This window comes from Coturnix japonica, chromosome 10, assembly GCF_054131305.1.
Source record: "Coturnix japonica strain WE chromosome 10, WE-NBRP24, whole genome shotgun sequence".
Classification (NCBI taxonomy): Eukaryota; Metazoa; Chordata; class Aves; order Galliformes; family Phasianidae; genus Coturnix; species Coturnix japonica.
Window position 1 is genome coordinate 19,863,581 of NC_140672.1, and position 18,831 is coordinate 19,882,411.

Genomic DNA, 18,831 nt, shown 5'->3' on the forward strand with positions numbered 1-18,831 from the left:
CCCAAAAGTGCCAATTCCTGCTTCACAAGTGCCAGCTCATGCTTCACAAATGCCAGCTCATGCCCCACATTATCAACTTCCTGCCCCACAAGTGCCAGCTCATGCCCCACAAGTGCCACCTCTTGCCCCACAACTGCCACATCCTGCCCCACAAGTGCCAGCTCCTGCCCCACATGTTCCACCTACCACCCCACAAATTCCACCTCATGCCCCACAAGTGCCTACTCCCAACCCACAAATGCCAAATCCTGCAATGCAACTTCCACCTCCTGCTCCACAAGTGCCACCTCCTGCCCCACATCGTCCACCTCCCACCCAACAAGTGCTACCACCTGCCCCACAAGTGCCAATTCCTGCCCCACATGTGCCAGCTCATGCTTCACAAGTGCCAGCTCCTGCACTACATCATCCACTTCCTGCTCACAAGTGCCACCTCCTGACCGACAAAGACATCCTCCTGCCCCACAAGTGCCAATTCCTGCCCCACAAGTGCCAGTTCATGCCCCACAAGTGCCACATTTGTCCACACCACTGCCTCCTCCCCCCCAAATAATCCACCACCTGCCCCACAAGTGTCACTGACTGACCAACTTCCTCCTCCTGACCCACAAGTGCCAGCTCCTGCCCCACAAGTGCCAGCTCCTGCCCGACAAGAGCCACTTCCTGCCCCACAAGTACCTCTTCCCTCCAAACAAGTTCCAATTTCCGCCCCACAAGTGCCACCTCCTGCCCCACAAGTGCAACCTCCTGCCCCACATCGTCCACCTCCCACCCAACAAGTGCCACCACCTACCCCACAAGTGCCAATTCCTGCCCCACAAGTGCCACATTTGTCCACACCACTGCCACCTCCCCCCCCAAATAATCCACCTCCTGACCCACAAGTGTCACTGACTGTCCAACTTCCTCCTCCTGACCCACAAGTACAACCTCCTGCCCCACAAGTGCCACCTCCTGCCCTACAACTTCCACCTCCTGGCCCACAAGTGCCACCTCCCGCCCTACAACTGCCAAACCCTGCCCCAAAACTTCCACCTCCTGCCCAACAATTTCCAACTCGTGCCCCACAATTGCCACCTCCTGCCACACAAATGCCACCTTCTGCCTCAAAATGCCACCTCCTGCCCAACAACTCCAACCTCCTGCCCCACAAGTACCACCTCCTGCTCCACAAGTTCCACCTCCTGCCCCATAAGTTCCACCTTACGCCCCACAAGTGCCATCTCCTGCCCCAAAAGCTCAATTTCCTGCCCCATCAGTGCCACCTCCCGCACCACAAGTGCCACCTCCTGCCCCATAAGTGCCAATTTCTGCCCCACTAGTGCCACTTCCCGCCTTACAAATGCCACCTCCTGCCCCACAACTTTCACCTCCTGCCCCACAAGTGCAACCTCCCTGCCCACGAGTGACACAATCTGCCCAAGTGCAACCTCCCGCCCCACAACTTCCACAACCTGACCCACAAGTGTCACCTCCCGTCACTCAACTTCCAACTCCCGCCCCACATGTACCACCTCCTGCATCACAACTACCACCTCCCGCCCCACATGTACAACCTCCTGCATCACAACTTACACCTCCCGCCCCACATGTACCACCTCCTGCATCACAACTTACACCTCCCGCCCCACATGTACCACCTCCTGCATCACAACTTCCACCTCCCGCCCCACATGTACCACCTCCTGCATCACAACCTCCACCTCCCGCCCCACATGTACCACCTCCTGCATCACAACTTCCACCTCCCGCCCCACATGTACCACCTCCTGCATCACAACTTACACCTCCCGCCCCAAGAATGCCACATCCTGCCCCACAAGTGCCACCTCCCGCCCCACAAGTGCCACCTCCCACGCACAAGTGCCACATCCTGCCCCACAAGTGTCACCTCCCACGCACAAGTGCCACATCCTGCCCCACAAGTGCCACCTCACACACCAACAGTGTCAACTTCCGCCCCACAAGTGCCACCTCACGCCCCACAACTTCCCCATCCCGCCCCACAAGTGCCACCACCTGACACACAAGTGCCACCACCTGACACACTAATGCAACTACGTGCCCCACAAGTGCAAACTCGTGTCCCACAAGTGCCAACTCCTGCCCCACAAGTTCTACCTCCTGCCTTACAAGTGCCACCCCCTGCCTCACAGCTTCCACCTCCCGCCCCACAAATGCCACCTCCTGCCCCACAAATGCCACCTCCTGCCCCACAAATGCCACCTCCTGCCCTACAAGTGCCACCTCAGGCCCCACAATTGCCCCCTCCCGCTCCACAAGTGCCACGTCCTGACCCACAAGGGCCAAATCCTGCCACGCAACATCCACCTCCTGCCCCACATCATCCACCTCCCACCCCACAAGTACCAATTCCAGCCCTAAAAGTGCCAGCTCATGCTTCACAATTGCCAGCTCCTGCCCCACATCATCCACCTCCTGCCCCACAAGTGCCACCTCCTAACCCACATGTGCCAACTCCTGCCCCACAAGTGCAATTTCCTGCACCACATTTGCCACCTCCTGCCTCACAAGTGCCACCTCCTTCCCCACAAGTGCCACCTCCCACCCCACAAGTTTAACCTCCAGACACAGAAGTGCCATCTCCCGCCCCACAAGTTTAACCTCCAGACACACAAGTGCCAACTCCCGCCCCACAAGTGCCAAATCCTGACGTGCAACTTCCACCTCCTGCTCCACAAGTGCCATCTCCTGCCCCACAAGTGCCACCTCCCGCCACACAAGTGTAACCTCCCGCCCCTCTATAGCCACTTCCTGCCCCACAAGTTACACCTCTTGCCCCACAAGTTTCACCTCTTGCCCCACAACGTCGACCCCCGCCCCACATGTGCCACCACCTGACCCACAAGTGCCAACTCCTGCCCCACAAGTGCCACCTCCCGCCCCACAAGTGCCACCTCCCGCCCCACTACTTCCACGTCACACCCCAAATCTTCTTACCTTCCACCCCACAAAGTGCCACCTCCTGCCCCAAACCTTCAACCTACTGCCCCACAACTGCCACTTCCCACCCAGCAATTGCCACCCCCCGCCCCACAAGTGCGTCCTCCCACCCCACAAGTGCCAACCCTTACCCCACAAGTGCCAACTCCTGCCCCACATCATCCACCAACCGCCCCACAAGTGCCACCTCCTGCACCACAAGTGCCACCTCCCGACCCACAACTTCCAGCTCCCGCCCCAATAGTGCCAGCTCCCGGCCCACAATTGCCACCTCCTGCCCCACAACTTCCATCTCCCACTCCACAAGTGCCACCTACTGCACAACAAATACCATCTCCTGCCCCATAAGTGCCATCTCCTGCCCCACAGGTGCCACCTACTGTTCCACATCATCCACCTCCTTCCCCACATCATCCACCTCCTGTTCCACAAATGTCACCTCCTGACCCACAACTTCCACATCCTGCCCCACAAGTGCCACCTCCTGCCCCACATAATCCACGTCCTGCTCCAAAATTGCCACCTCCTGCCCCACCAGTGCCACCTCCCACCCCACAAGTGCCACCTCCAGCCCCACCAGTTCCACCGCCCGCCCCACAAGTACCACCTCCTGACCCACAAGTGCCACTATGTGACCCACAATTGCCACCTCCCGTCTCACAATTGCAACTCTCGCCCAACAAGTGCCACCTCCTGCCCCACAATTGCCACCACCCCCCCAACAAGTGCCACCTCCCGCCCCACAAGTACCACATCCCACCCCACAAGTGCAACCTCCTGCCCCACAAGTGCCAACTCTCGCCCCACAAGTGCCAACTCCTGCTCCACAACATCCACCTCACGCTCCAAAAGTGCCACCTCCTGCCCCACAAGTGCTACTTCCTGCCTTACAAGTGCCACTTCCCGCTGCACAAGTGACACCTCCAGCCCCACAGCTGCCACAACCCGCCCCACAACTTCCACATCCCGCCTCACAACTGCAAGCTCCTGCCCCACAATTGCCACCTCCTACCACACAAGTGCCAACTCCTGCCCCACAAGTGCCACCTCATGTCCCTCAATTTTCACCTTATGCCCCAAAAGTGCCACCTCCCGCCCAACAAGTGCAACATCTCGCCCCACTAGTGCCACGTCCCGGCCCAAAATTGCTACCTCCTGCCCCACATCATCCACCTCCTGTTCCACAAATGTCACCTCCTGACCCACAACTTCCACCTCCTGCCCCACAAGTGCCACCTTCTGCCTCACAAGTGCCACCCCTTGCCCCACAAGTGCCACATCCCACCGCACAATTTCCACCTCTTGTTACACAAGTCCCACCTCCCGCCCAACAACAGCCTCCTCCTGCCCCACAAGTGCCACCTCCTGCCCCACAAGTGCCACCTCCCACCCCACAAGTGCCACGTCCTTCCCAATTGCCACGTCCTGTCCCACAAGTGCCACCTCCTGCCGTACAAGTGCCACCCTCTGCCCCACAATTGCCACTTCTTGCCCCACAATTGCCAGTTCTTGCCCCACAACTTCCACCTCCCACCCCATAACTTCCACCTCCCGTCCCACAGCTTCCACATCCTGCCCCACAAGTGCCCGATCCTGCCCCAGAAGTACCACCACCTGACCCACAAGTGCCAACTCCTGCCCCACAAGTGCCACCTCCCACCCCACAAGTGCCACGTCCTTCCCAATTGCCACGTCCTGTCCCACAAGTGCCACTTCCTGCCGTACAAGTGCCACCCTCTGCCCCACAATTGTCACTTCTTGCCCCACAATTGCCAATTCTTGCCCCACAACTTCCACCTCCCACCCCATAACTTCCACCTCCCGTCCCACAGCTTCCACATCCTGCCCCACAAGTGCCCGATCCTGCCCCAGAAGTACCACCATCTGACCCACAAGTGCCAACTCCTGCCCCACAAGTGACACATCCCGCCCCACAAGTGCTACCACCTGCCTTACAAGTGCCCATTCCTGCTTCACAAGTGCCAGCTCATGCTTCACAAATGCCAGCTCCTGCCCCACATCATCACCTTCCAGCCCCACAAGTGCCACCTCCAACCCCACAAAGACAGCCTCCTGCCCCACAAGTGCCAATTCCTGCCCCACAAGTGCCACTACCTGCCCCACAAATGCAACCTCCTGCCCCACAAGTGCCACCTTTCGCCCCACAAATGCCACCTCCCGCTCCACAACTTCCACCTCCTGCCCCACAAGTGCCACCTCCCACCCCACAACTTCCATCTCCTGGCCCAGAAGTGCCACTTCCTGCCTCAAAAGAGCCACCTCCCGCCTCACAACTTCCACGTAACGTCCCATAAGTTCCACCTCCTGCCCCACAAGTGCCAGCTGCTGCTCCACATCATCCAACTCCCGCCCCACAAGTGCCATGTCCAGCCCCACAACTTCTGCCTCCTGCCCCAAAAGTGTCAACTCCTGCCCCATAAGTTCCATATCCCGCCCCACAAGTGCCACCTCCCACCCCACAAGTGCCACCTCCTGCCCCACAAGTTCCAACTCTCGTCTAACAAGTGCCACCTCCTGCCCAACATTTACCACCTCCCGCTCCACAAGTGCCACCTCCTGCCCAACAAGTGCCATTTCTTACCCCACATGTTCCAACTCCTGCCCCACAGGTGCCATTTCCTGCCCCACAAGTACCACCTCCTGTCCCACATTTACCAACTCCTGCCCCACAAGTGCCATTTCCTGCCCCACATCTGTTGCATACCTCCCCAAAAATTCCACCTCCCGCCACACAAGTGCCACCTCCCGCTTCACAACTTCCACATCCTGCCCTACAAGTGCCACCTCCCGCCAGAAAATGCCACCTCCCGTCCCTCTATCACCACCTCCTGCCCCACAAGTTACACCCCCACCCCACAGGTACCACCACCTGCCCCACAAGTACCACCTCCTGCAAACAAATGCCATTTCTTAAACCACAGGTCCAAACTCCTGCCCCACAAGTGCCACCTCCTGTCTCACAAGTGCAACCTCCCGCCCCACAACTTCCACAACCTGCCCCACAAGTGCCACCTCCCGCCACTCAACTTCCAACTCCCGCCCCACAAGTGCCACCTCCCGCCCTACAACTTCCACCTCCCGCACCACAACTTCCACCTCCTGCCTCACAAGTTCCACATCCCGCCCCACAACTTCCAACTCCTGGCCCTCAAGTGCGACCTCCTGCCCCACCATTACCACCTCCTGCCCGACAATTTCCACCTCCTGCCCCACAAGTGCCACAACCTGCTCCACAATTTCAACGTCCTGCCTTACAAGTGCCACATTCTGCCCCACAAGTGTAGGCTACTGCTCCACAAGTGCCACCTCCCGAACCGCAACCTCAACTTCTGGCCCCACAAGTCCCACCTCCCGCCCCACAAGTGCCACATCCCGCCCCACAAGTGCCACCACCCGCGCCACAAGTGCCACCTTCTGTTCCACAACTTCCACATCCTGCCCCACAAGTTATAACTCCTGCCCCACAAGTGTTGCATTTTGCCCCACAAGTGCCACATCCCGCCTCACAAGTGCCACCTCCCGACCCACAAGTGCGAACTCCTGCCCCGCAACTTCCATCTCCTGCTCCACAAGTGCCACCTCGAACCGCACAATTGCCACCTCCTTCCCCATATCAACCACCTCCCATCCAACAAGTGCCACCTCCTGCCCCACAAGTGCCAATTCCTGCCCCACAAGTGCCAGCTCATGCTTCACAAGTGCCAGCTCCAGCCCCTCATCATCCACCTCCTGCTCCACAAGTGCCACCTCCTGCCCCACAATGACCACCTCCTGCCCCACATCATCCACCCCCTGCGCCACAAGTGCCAATTCCTGCCCTACAAGTGCCAGCTCATTCCCCTGAAGTGCCAGCTCCTGCCCCACAAGTGTCACTGACCGCCCAACTTCCTCCTCCTGACACACAACTGCAACCTCCTGCCCCACAAGTGCCACCTCCCGCCCTACAACTTCCACCTCCCGCTCCACAACTTCCACCTCCTGCCCCACAAGTGCCACCTCCCGCCCTACAACTTCCATCTCCTGGCTCACAAGTTCCACCTCCTGCATAAAAAGAGCCACGTCCTGCCCCACAACTTCCACGTAACGTCCCATAAGTTCCACCTCCTGCCCCACAAGTGCCACCTCCTGCCCAACAAGTGCCACCACCCTCCCCAAAATGCCAACTCCCACAACTTCCACTTCCCGCCCAACAACGGCCTCCTCCTGCCCCACAAGTGCCTCCTCCTGCCCCACAAGTGCCACCTCCTGCCCCACAAGTGCCACCTCCTGCCTCACAAATGCCTCCTCCTGACCCACAATTGCCACCTGCCGCCCCACAACTTCCACCTCACACCCCACAAGTGCCACCTCCCGCCCCAGAATTGCCAGAACCCGCCCCACAAATCCAACTCCTGACCCACAAGTGCCACCTCCCGCCCCACAATTTCCACCTTCCGCTCAACAAGTGCCACCTCCTGCCCCACAAGTGCCTCCTCCTGCCCCACAAGTGCTACCTACTTACCCACAAGTGCCTCCTCCTGTCCCACAAGTGCCTTCTCCTGCCCCACAAGTGCCACCTCCTGCCACACAAGTGCCACTTCCTGCCCCACAAGTGCTACCTACTTCCCCACAAGTGCCACCTCCTGCCCCACATCATCCACCTCCTGCCTCACAAATGCCTCCTCCTGACCCACAATTGCCACCTGCCGCCCCACAACTTCCACCTCCTGCCCCACAAGTGCCACCTCCCGCCCCACAAGTGCCACAACCCGCCCCACAAATCCAACTCCTGACCCACAAGTGCCACCTCCCGCACCACAAGTTCCACCTCCCGCCCCACAAGTTCCACCTCCCGCACCACAAGTGCCACCTCCCGACCCACATGTGCCAACTTCTGCCCCACAAGTGCCAGCTCCTGCCCCTCAAGTGTCACCTCTTCCCCACAAGTGCCACCTTCTGCTCCACAAGTGCCACTTCCTGCCGCACAAGTGATACCTCCAGCCCCACAACTGCCACCACCCGCCCCACAACTTCCACCTCCCGCCTCACAAGTGCAACCTCCAGGCCCACAAGTGCCACCTCCTGCCCTTCAAGAGCCACTTCTTGCCCCACAAGTAACATTTCCTGCCCCAGAAGTGCCAACTCCTGCCCCACTAGTGCCACCTCCCGCCCCACAATTGCCACCACCCTCCCCACAACTTCAACCTCCTTCCCCAAAACATCCACCTCCCGCCCCACAGGTGTCATCATCTGCCCCACAACAGCCTCCTCCTGCCCCACAAGTGCAACCTCCTGCCCCACAAGTGCCACCTCGCATCCCTCAAGTGCCACATCCCGCCCCACAAGTTCCACCTCCTACCTTACAAGTGCCAATTCCTGCCCTACAAGTGCCAGCTCATTCCCCTGAAGTGCCAGCTCCTGCCCCACAAGTGCCACATTTGTCCACACCACTGCAACCTTCCCCCCAAATAATCCACCTCCTGCCCCACAAGTGTCACTGACCGCCCAACTTCATCCTCCTGACACACAAGAGCAACCTCCTGCCCCACAAGTGCCAGCTCCTGCCCGACAAGAGCCACTTCCTGGCCACAAGTACCTCTTCCCTCCCAACAAGTTCCAATTTCCGCCCCACAAGTGCCACCTCCTGCCCCACAAGTGCCACCTCCTGCCCCACAAGTGCCACCTCCTGCCCCACAAGTGCCACCTCCCGACCCACAAGTGCCACCTCACGTCCAACATCTACCACCTCCCACCCCACAAGTGCCACCTCCCGCCCTACAACTTCCATCTCCTGGCTCACAAGTTCCACCTCCTGCCTTAAAAGAGCCACCTCCCGCCCCACAACTTCCACGTAACGCCCCATAAGTTCCACCTCCCGCCCAACAATTGCCACCTCTCGTCCCACAAGGACCACCTCCTGCCCCACAAGTGCCACCTCCTGCCCCACAAGTGCCAAATACTTCCCCACAACTTCTACCTTCTGCCCCACAAGTGCCAGCTCATGCTTCACAAGTGCCAGCTCCTGCCCCACATCATCCACTTCCAGCCCCACAAGTGCCACCTCCCGCCCAACAACTTCAACATCCCACCACACAAGTGCCAACTCCTGCCCGTGTGCCACATCCTGCCCCACAAGTGCCAACTCCTGCCGCACAACTGACAATTCCTGCCCCAAAAGTGACAGCTCATGCTTCACAATTGCCAGCTCCTGCCCCACATCATCCACCTTCTGCCCCACAAGTGCCACCTCCTGCCCCACAAGTGCCACATCCCGCCCCACAAGTGCCACCTCCTACCAAACTAGTGCAACCTCCTGCCCCACAAGTGCCTTATCTCGCCAGACAATTTACAGTTACTGCCCCACAAGTGCTACATCCTGCACCACAACTTCAACCTCCTGCCCCACAAGTGCCACGTTCTGCCCCACAAGTGTAGGCTCCTGCCCCACAACTGCAAATTCCTGCCCCACATGTGCCAGCTCATGCTTCACAAGTGCCAGCTCCTGCACCACATCATCCACTTCCTGCCCACAAGTGCCAATTCCTGCCCCACAAGTGCCAGCTCCTGCCCCACAAGTGCCAGCTCCTGCCCCACAAGTGCCAGCTCCTGCCCCACAAGAGCCACTTCCTTCACCACAGGTACCCCATCCCACCCCACAAGTTTCAATTCCTGCCATACAAGTGCCACTTCCTTCCCCACAAGTGCCACCTCCTTCCCCACAAGTGCCACCTCCTTCCCCACAAGTGCCACCTCCTGCCCTACAATTGCCACCTCCCACCAAACAACTGACACCTCCTGCCCAATAGTGTCACCTCCTGCCCAACATGTTCCACCTCTTGACCTACAAGTGCCACCTCCTGCCCCAAAAGCGCCACCTCCTGCCACACAGGTGCCATTTCCTGCCCCACAACATCCACCTCCCACGCAGAAGTGCAACCTACCGCCCCACAACTTCCACCTCCTGCCCCACAAGTGCCAACACCTACCCCACAAGTGCCACCTCCTGCCCCGCCAGTTCCACCTGTCACCCTGCAAGTCCAGCTCCTGCCCCACAAGTGCCAGCTCATGCCCCACAAGTGCCAGTTCATGCCCCACATCATCCACCTTCTGCCCCACAAGTGCCACTTCCTGCCCCACAAGTTCCACCTCCCGCCCAACAATTGCCACCTCTCGTCCCACAAGGACCACCTCCTGCCCCACAAGTGCCACCTCCTGCCCCACAAGTGCCACCTCCTGCCCCACAAGTGCCAAATACTTCCCCACAACTTCTACCTTCTGCCCCACAAGTGCCAGCTCATGCTTCACAAGTGCCAGCTCCTGCCCCACATCATCCACTTCCAGCCCCACAAGTGCCACCTCCCGCCCAACAACTTCAACATCCCACCACACAAGTGCCAACTCCTGCCCGTGTGCCACATCCTGCCCCACAAGTGCCAACTCCTGCCGCACAACTGACAATTCCTGCCCCAAAAGTGACAGCTCATGCTTCACAATTGCCAGCTCCTGCCCCACATCATCCACCTTCTGCCCAACAAGTGCCACCTCCTGCCCCACAAGTGCCACATCCCGCCCCACAAGTGCCACCTCCTACCAAACTAGTGCAACCTCCTGCCCCACAAGTGCCTTATCTCGCCAGACAATTTACAGTTACTGCCCCACAAGTGCTACATCCTGCACCACAACTTCAACCTCCTGCCCCACAAGTGCCACGTTCTGCCCCACAAGTGTAGGCTCCTGCCCCACAACTGCAAATTCCTGCCCCACATGTGCCAGCTCATGCTTCACAAGTGCCAGCTCCTGCACCACATCATCCACTTCCTGCCCACAAGTGCCAATTCCTGCCCCACAAGTGCCAGCTCCTGCCCCACAAGTGCCAGCTCCTGCCCCACAAGAGCCACTTCCTTCACCACAGGTACCCCATCCCACCCCACAAGTTTCAATTCCTGCCATACAAGTGCCACCTCCTTCCCCACAAGTGCCACCTCCTTCCCCACAATTGCCACCTCCTTCCCCACAAGTGCCACCTCCTGCCCTACAATTGCCACCTCCCACCAAACAACTGACACCTCCTGCCCAATAGTGTCACCTCCTGCCCAACATGTTCCACCTCTTGACCTACAAGTGCCACCTCCTGCCCCAAAAGCGCCACCTCCTGCCACACAGGTGCCATTTCCTGCCCCACAACATCCACCTCCCACGCAGAAGTGCAACCTACCGCCCCACAACTTCCACCTCCTGCCCCACAAGTGCCAACACCTACCCCACAAGTGCCACCTCCTGCCCCGCCAGTTCCACCTGTCACCCTGCAAGTCCAGCTCCTGCCCCACAAGTGCCAGCTCATGCCCCACAAGTGCCAGTTCATGCCCCACATCATCCACCTTCTGCCCCACAAGTGCCACCTCCTGCCCCACAACGACCACCTCCTGCCCCACAAGTGCCAATTCCTGCCCTACAAGTGCCAGCTCATTCCCCTGAAGTGCCAGCTCCTGCCCCACAAGTGCCACATTTTGCCACACCACTGCCACCTCCCCCCCAAATAATCCACCTCCTGCCCCACAAGTGTCACTGACCGCACAACTTCCTCCTCCTGACGCACAAGTGCAACCTCCTGCCCCACAAGTGCCAGCTCCTGCCCGACAAGAGCCACTTCCTGCCCCACAAGTACCTCTTCCCTCCCAACAAGTTCCAATTTCCGCCCCACAAGTGCCACCTCCTGCCCCACAAGTGCAACCTCCTGCCCCACAAATGCCACGTTTCGCCCCACAAATGCCACCTCCCGCTCCACAACTTCCACCTCCTGCCCCACAAGTGCCACCTCCCGCCCTACAACTTCCATCTCCTGGCCCACAAGTGCCACCTCCTGCCTCAAAAGAGCCACCTCCCGCCCCACAACTTCCACATAACGCCCCATAAGTTCCACCTCCCGCCCAACAAGTGCCACCTCTCGTCCCACAAGGACCACCTCCTGCCCCACAAGTGCTACCTCCTGCCCCACAAGTGCCAAAATACTTCCCCACAACTTCCACCTTCTGCCCCACTAGTGCCAACTCCAATTCCACAAGTGCCACCTCCAGCCCTACAACTGCCACTTCCAGCCCCACAAGTGCCACCTCCCGCCCAACAACTTCAACATCCCACCACACAAGTGCCAACTCCTGCCCGTGTGCCACATCCTGCCCCACAAGTGCCAACTCCTGCCGCACAACTGACAATTCCTGCCCCAAAATTGACAGCTCATGCTTCACAATTGCCAGCTCCTGCCCCACATCATCCACCTTCTGCCCCACAAGTGCCACCTCCTGCCCCACAAGTGCCACATCCCGCCCCACAAGTGCCACCTCCTGCCCCACAAGTGCCACCTCCCGCCCAACAATTGTGGCCACATGACAAACAAGTTCCACTTCCGCCCCACAAGTGCCACCTCCTGCCCAACAAGTGCCATTTCTTACCCCACAGGTTCCAAATCCTACCCCACTGGTGCCATTTCCTGCCCCACAAGTGCCAATTCCCCCCCCACATGTGCCAACTCCTGCCTTACAAGTTTCACCTACCACCCCAAAAATTCCACCTCCCACCCCACAAGTTCCACCTCCTGCCCCACAAGTGCCAATTCCTGCTTCACAAGTGCCAGCTCATGCTTCACAAATGCCAGCTCATGCCCCACATCATCAACTTCCTGCCCCACAAGTGCCACCTCTAACCCCACAAAGACAGCCTCCTGCCCCACATCATCCACCTCCTGCCCCACAAGTGCCAATTCCTGCCCCACAAGTGCCAGCTCATGCCCCACAAGTGCCACCTCCTACCCCACATCATCCACCTCCTACCCCACAAAGACCACCTCCTCCCCCACAAGTGACAATACCTGTTCCACAAGTGCCACCTCCCGCCCCACAACTTCAACATCCCGCCACACAAGTGCCGACTCCTGGCAACGTGTGCCACATCCTGCCCCACAAGTGCCAACTCCCAACCCACAAATGCCAAATCCTGCAATGCAACTTCCACCTCCTGCCTCACAAGTTCCACATCCCGCCCCACAACTTCCAACTCCTGGCCCACAAGTGCGACCTCCTGCCCCACCATTACCACCTCCTGCCCCACAATTTCCACCTCCTGCCCCACAAGTGCCACAACCTGCTCCACAATTTCAACGTCCTGCCTTACAAGTGCCACATTCTGCCCCACAAGTGTAGGCTCCTGCTCCACAAGTGCCACCTCCCGAACCACAACCTCAACCTCTGGCCCCACAAGTCCCACCTCCCGCCCCACAAGTGCCACATCCCGCCCCACAAGTGCCACCACCCGCCCCACAAGTGCCACCTTCTGTTCCACAACTTCCACCTCCTGCCCCACAAGTTATAACTCCTGCCCCACAAGTGTTGCATTTTGCCCCACAAGTGCCACATCCCGCCCCACAAGTGCCACCTCCCGACCCACAAGTGCCAACTCCTGCCCCGCAACTTCCATCTCCTGCTCCACAAGTGCCACCTCGAACCGCACAATTGCCACCTCCTTCCCCATATCAACCACCTCCCATCCAAAAAGTGCCACCTCCTGACCCACAAGTGCCAACTCTTGCCCCACAATTTCTACCTCCTGCCTTACAAGTGCCACCCCCTGCCTCACAGCTTCCACCTCCCGCCCCACAAATGCCACCTCCTGCCCTACAAGTGCCACCTCAGACCCCACAATTGCCCCTTCCCGCTCCACAAGTGCCAAGTCCTGCCCCACAAGTGCCACCTCCTGTTCAACAAGTTACACCTCTTGCCCCACAACGTCGACCCCCGCCCCACATGTGCCACCACCTGACCCACAAGTGCCAACTCCTGCCCCACAAGTGCCATTTCCTGCACCACATTTGTCGCGTCCTGCCCCACAAGTGCCGGCTCCAGCCCCACAAGTGCCACCTCCCGCACCACAAGTGCCACCTCCCGCCCCACAAGTGCCACCTCCCGCCCCACTACTTCCACGTCACACCCCAAATCTTCTTACCTTCCACCCCACAAGTGCCACCTCCTGCCCCAAACCTTCAACCTACTGCCCCACAACTGCCACTTCCCACCCAGCAATTGCCTCCCCCCGCCCCACAAGTGCCTCCTCCCACCCCACAAGTGCCAACCCTTACCCCACAAGTGCTAACTCCTGCCCCACATCATCCACCAACCGCCCCACAAGTGTCACCTCCTGCCCCACAACTTCCATCTCCCACTCCACAAGTGCCACCTACCGCACAACAAATACCATCTCCTGCCCCATAAGTGCAACCTCCTGCCCCACAACCGCTACCTCCTGCCTCATATCATTCACCTCCCGCCCCACAATTTCCACCTCCTGCTCAACTAGTGCCACGTGCTGCCCCACAAGTTCCATTTCCCGCCCCACAAGTGCCGCCTCCAGCCACACAAGTGCTAAATCGTGCCGCACAACTTCCACCTCCCGCCCCACAACTGCCACCTCCCGCCTTAAAAGTGCCACCTCCCGACCCACAAGTGCCTCCTCCTGTCCCACAGTTGTCACCTCCCGCTCCACAAGTTACACCTCACCCCCCACAAGTTCTACCACCCACCCCACAAGTGCCACCTGCAGCCCCAGAAGTGTCAAATCCTGCCACACAACTTCCACATCCAGCCCCATAAGTGCCACCTCCCGCCCCACAACTTCCACTTCCCGCCCAACAACAGCCTCCTCCTGCCCCACAAGTGCCTCCTCCTGCCCCACAAGTGCCTCCTCCTGCCACACAAGTGCCACCTCCTGCCCCACAAGTGCCACCTCCTGCCCCACATCATCCACCTCCTGCCTCACAAATGCCTCCTCCTGACCCACAATTGCCACCTGCCGCCCCACAACTTCCACCTCACGCCCCACAAGTGCCACAACCCGCCCCACAAATCCAACTCCTGACCCACAAGTTCCACCTCCCGCCCCACAAGTTCCACCTCCCGCCCCACAAGTTCCACCTCCTGCCCCACAAGTGCCACCTCCCGACCCACGTGTGCCAACTTCTGCCCCACAAGTGCCAGCTCCTGCCCCTCAAGTGTCACCTCTTCCCCACAAGTGCCACCTTCTGCTCCACAAGTGCCACTTCCTGCCGCACAAGTGATACCTCCAGCCCCACAACTGCCACCACCCGCCCCACAACTTCCACCTCCCGCCTCACAAGTGCAACCTCCAGGCCCACAAGTGCCACCTCCAGATCCACAAGAATTAACTCCTGCCCCACAAGTGCCACCTCCTGCCCTTCAAGAGCCATTTCTTGCCCCACAAGTAACATTTCCTGCCCCACAAGTGCCAACCCCTGCCCCACAAGTGCTATGACCCAGCCCACAAGTGCCAACTCCTGCCCCACTAGTGCCACCTCCCGCCCCTCAAGTGCCACCACCCTTCCGACAACTTCAACCTCCTTCCCCAAAACATCCACCTCCCACCCCACAGGTGTCATCATCTGCCCCACAACTGCCACATCCCGCCCCACAAGTGCCACCTCCTGCCCCTCAAGTGCCACACACTGCCCCACAAGTGCCACACACTGCCCCGCAACTGCCACCTCTTGCCCCACAATTTCCACCTCCCACCCCACAATTTTTACCTCCCGCCCCACAAGTGCCATCTCCTGCCCCACAGGTGCCACCTACTGTTCCACAAGTTCCACCTCCTCCCCACATCATCCACCTCCTGCCCCACAAGTGCCACCTCCTGACCCACAACATCAATCTCCAGCCCCACAAGAGCCGCCTCCTGCCCGACAAGTCACACCTGCTACAAGATCCACAAGTGCCACCTCCCTGCTCACGAGTGCCACCTCCCGCCCCACATGTACCACCTCCTGCATCACAACTTCCACCTCCCGCCCCACATGTACCACCTCCTGCATCACAACTTACACCTCCCGCCCCACATGTACCACCTCCTGCATCACAACTTCCACCTCCCGCCCCACATGTACCACCTCCTGCATCACAACTTCCACCTCCCGCCCCACATGTACCACCTCCTGCATCACAACTTCCACCTCCCGCCCCACATGTACCACCTCCTGCATCACAACTTCCACCTCCCGCCCCACATGTACCACCTCCTGCATCACAACTTCCACCTCCCGCCCCAAATGTACCACCTCCTGCATCACAACTTACACCTCCCGCCCCACATGTACCACCTCCTGCATCACAACTTCCACCTCCCGCCCCACAAGTTCCACCTCCTCCCCACAAGTGCCACCTCCCACCCCACAAGCACCACCTCCCTCTCCACAAACTCCACCTCCCACGCACAAGTGCCACATCCTGCCCCACAAGTGTCACCTCCTGCCCACAAGTGCCATCTTCCGCCCCACAAGTGCCACCTCACACCCCAACAGTGTCAACTTCCGCCCCACAAGTGCCACCTCACGCCCCACAACTTCCACATCCCGCCCCACAAATGCCACCTCCTGCCCTACAAGTGCCACCTCAGGCCCCACAAGTGCCCCCTCCCGCTCCACAAGTGCCACGTCCTGCCCCACAAGTGCCATCTCCTGCCCCACAAGTGCCAAATCCTGACGCGCAACTTCCACCTCCTGCCCCATAAGTGCCATCTCCTGCCCCACAAGTTCCACCTCCCGCCACAAAAGTGCCACCTCCCGCCCCTCTATGGCCACGTCCTGCCCCACAAGTTACACCTCTTGCCCCACAACGTCGACCCCCGCCCCACATGTGCCACCACCTGACCCACAAGTGCCAACTCCTGCCCCACAAGTGCCACCTACTGCACAACAAATACCATCTCCTGCCCCATAAGTGCCACCTCCTGCCCCACAGGTGCCTCCTACTGTTCCACATCATCCACCTCCTTCCCCACATCATCCACCTCCTGTTCCACAAATGTCACCTCCTGACCCACAACTTCCACATCCTGCCCCACAAGTGCCACCTCCTGCCCCACATAATGCACGTCCTGCTCCAAAATTGCCACCTCCTGCCCCAAAAGTGCCACCTCCCGCCCAACAAGTGCAACATCTTGCCCCACTAGTGCCACGTCCCGGCCCAAAATTGCTACCTCCTGCCCCACATCATCCACCTCCTGTTCCACAAATGTCACCTCCTGACCCACAACTTCCACCTCCTGCCCCACAAGTGCCACCTTCTGCCTCACAAGTGCCACCCCTTGCCCCACAAGTGCCACATCCCACCGCACAATTTCCACCTCTTGTTACACAAGTCCCACCTCCCGCCCAACAACAGCCTCCTCCTGCCCCACAAGTGCCACCTCCTGCCCCACAAGTGCCACCTCCCACCCCACAAGTGCCACGTCCTTCCCAATTGCCACGTCCTGTCCCACAAGTGCCACCTCCTGCCGTACAAGTGCCACCCTCTGCCCCACAATTGCCACTTCTTGCCCCACAATTGCCAATTCTTGCCCCACAACTTCCACCTCCCACCCCATAACTTCCACCTCCCGTCCCACAGCTTCCACATCCTGCCCCACAAGTGCCACCTCCTGTCCCACAGGTGCCATTTCCTGCCCCACAACATCCACCTCCCACGCACAAGTGCAACCTACCGCCCCACAACTTCCACCTCCTGCCCCACAAGTGCCAACACCTGCCCCACAAATGCCAACAACTGCCCCACAAGTGCCAGCTCCTGCCCCACAAGAGCCACTTCCTGCCCCACAAGTACCTCTTCCCTCCCAACAAGTTCCAATTTCCGCCCCACAAGTGCCACCTCCTGCCCCACAAGTGCCACCTCCTGCCCCACAAGTGTCACCTTTCGCCCCACAAGTGCCACCTCCCGCTCCACAACTTCCACCTCCCACCCCACAAGTGCCACCTCCCACCCTACAACTTCCATCTCCCGGCCTACAAGTGCCACCTCCTGCCTCAAAAGAGCCACCTCCTGCCGCACAAGTACCTCTTCCCTCCCAACAAGTTCCAATTTCCGCCCCACAAGTGCCACTTCCTGCCCCACAAGTTCCACCTCCTGCCCAAGAAGTGCCACCTCTCGTCCCACAAGGACCACCTCCTGCCCCACAAGTGCCACCTCCTGCCCCACAAGTGTCACCTCCTGCCCCACAAGTGTCAACTCATGCTCCACAAATGCCACCTCCTGCCCCACAAGTGCCACCTCTTGCCCCACAAGTGCCAAATACTTCCCCACAACTTCCAACTTCTGCCGCACTAGTGCCAACTCCAATTCTACAAGTGCCACATCCCGCATCTCAAGTGCCACCACCTGACCCACAAGTGCCAAGTCCTGCCCCACAAGTGCCATTTCTTGCCCCACAATTGCCACCTCCTGCCCCACAAGTGCCATTTCCTGCCCTACAACTTCCACCTCCTGCCCCACAAGAGCCAGTTCCAGCCCCACAAATGCCACCTCCCGCCCCACAACTTCAACATCCCTCCATACAAGTGACACCTCCAGCCCCACAAGTTCCACATCCCTCCCCAAAAGTGCCACCTCCTGCCCCACAAGTGCCACCTCCCGCCCAACAATTGTGGCCACATGACAAACAAATTCCACTTCCTGCCCCACAAGTTCCACCTCTTGCCCAGCAAGTGCCATTTCTTACCCCACAGGTTCCAACTCCTGCCCCACAGGTGCCATTTCCTGTTCCACAAGTGCCAACTGCTGTCCCACATGTGCCAACTCCTGCCCCACAAGTGCCATTTCCTACCCCACAACTTCCACCTCCCACCCTACAAGTGCCAATTCCAGCCCCACAAGTGCCAGCTCATGCTTCACAAGTGCCAGCTCCTGCCCCTCATCATCCACCTCCTGCCCCACAAGTGCCACTTCCTGCCAAACAAGTGTTACCTCCCGCCCCAAAAGTGCCACTTCCTGCCCCTCTATCGCCACCTCCTGCCCCAGAAGTTCCACTTCCTGC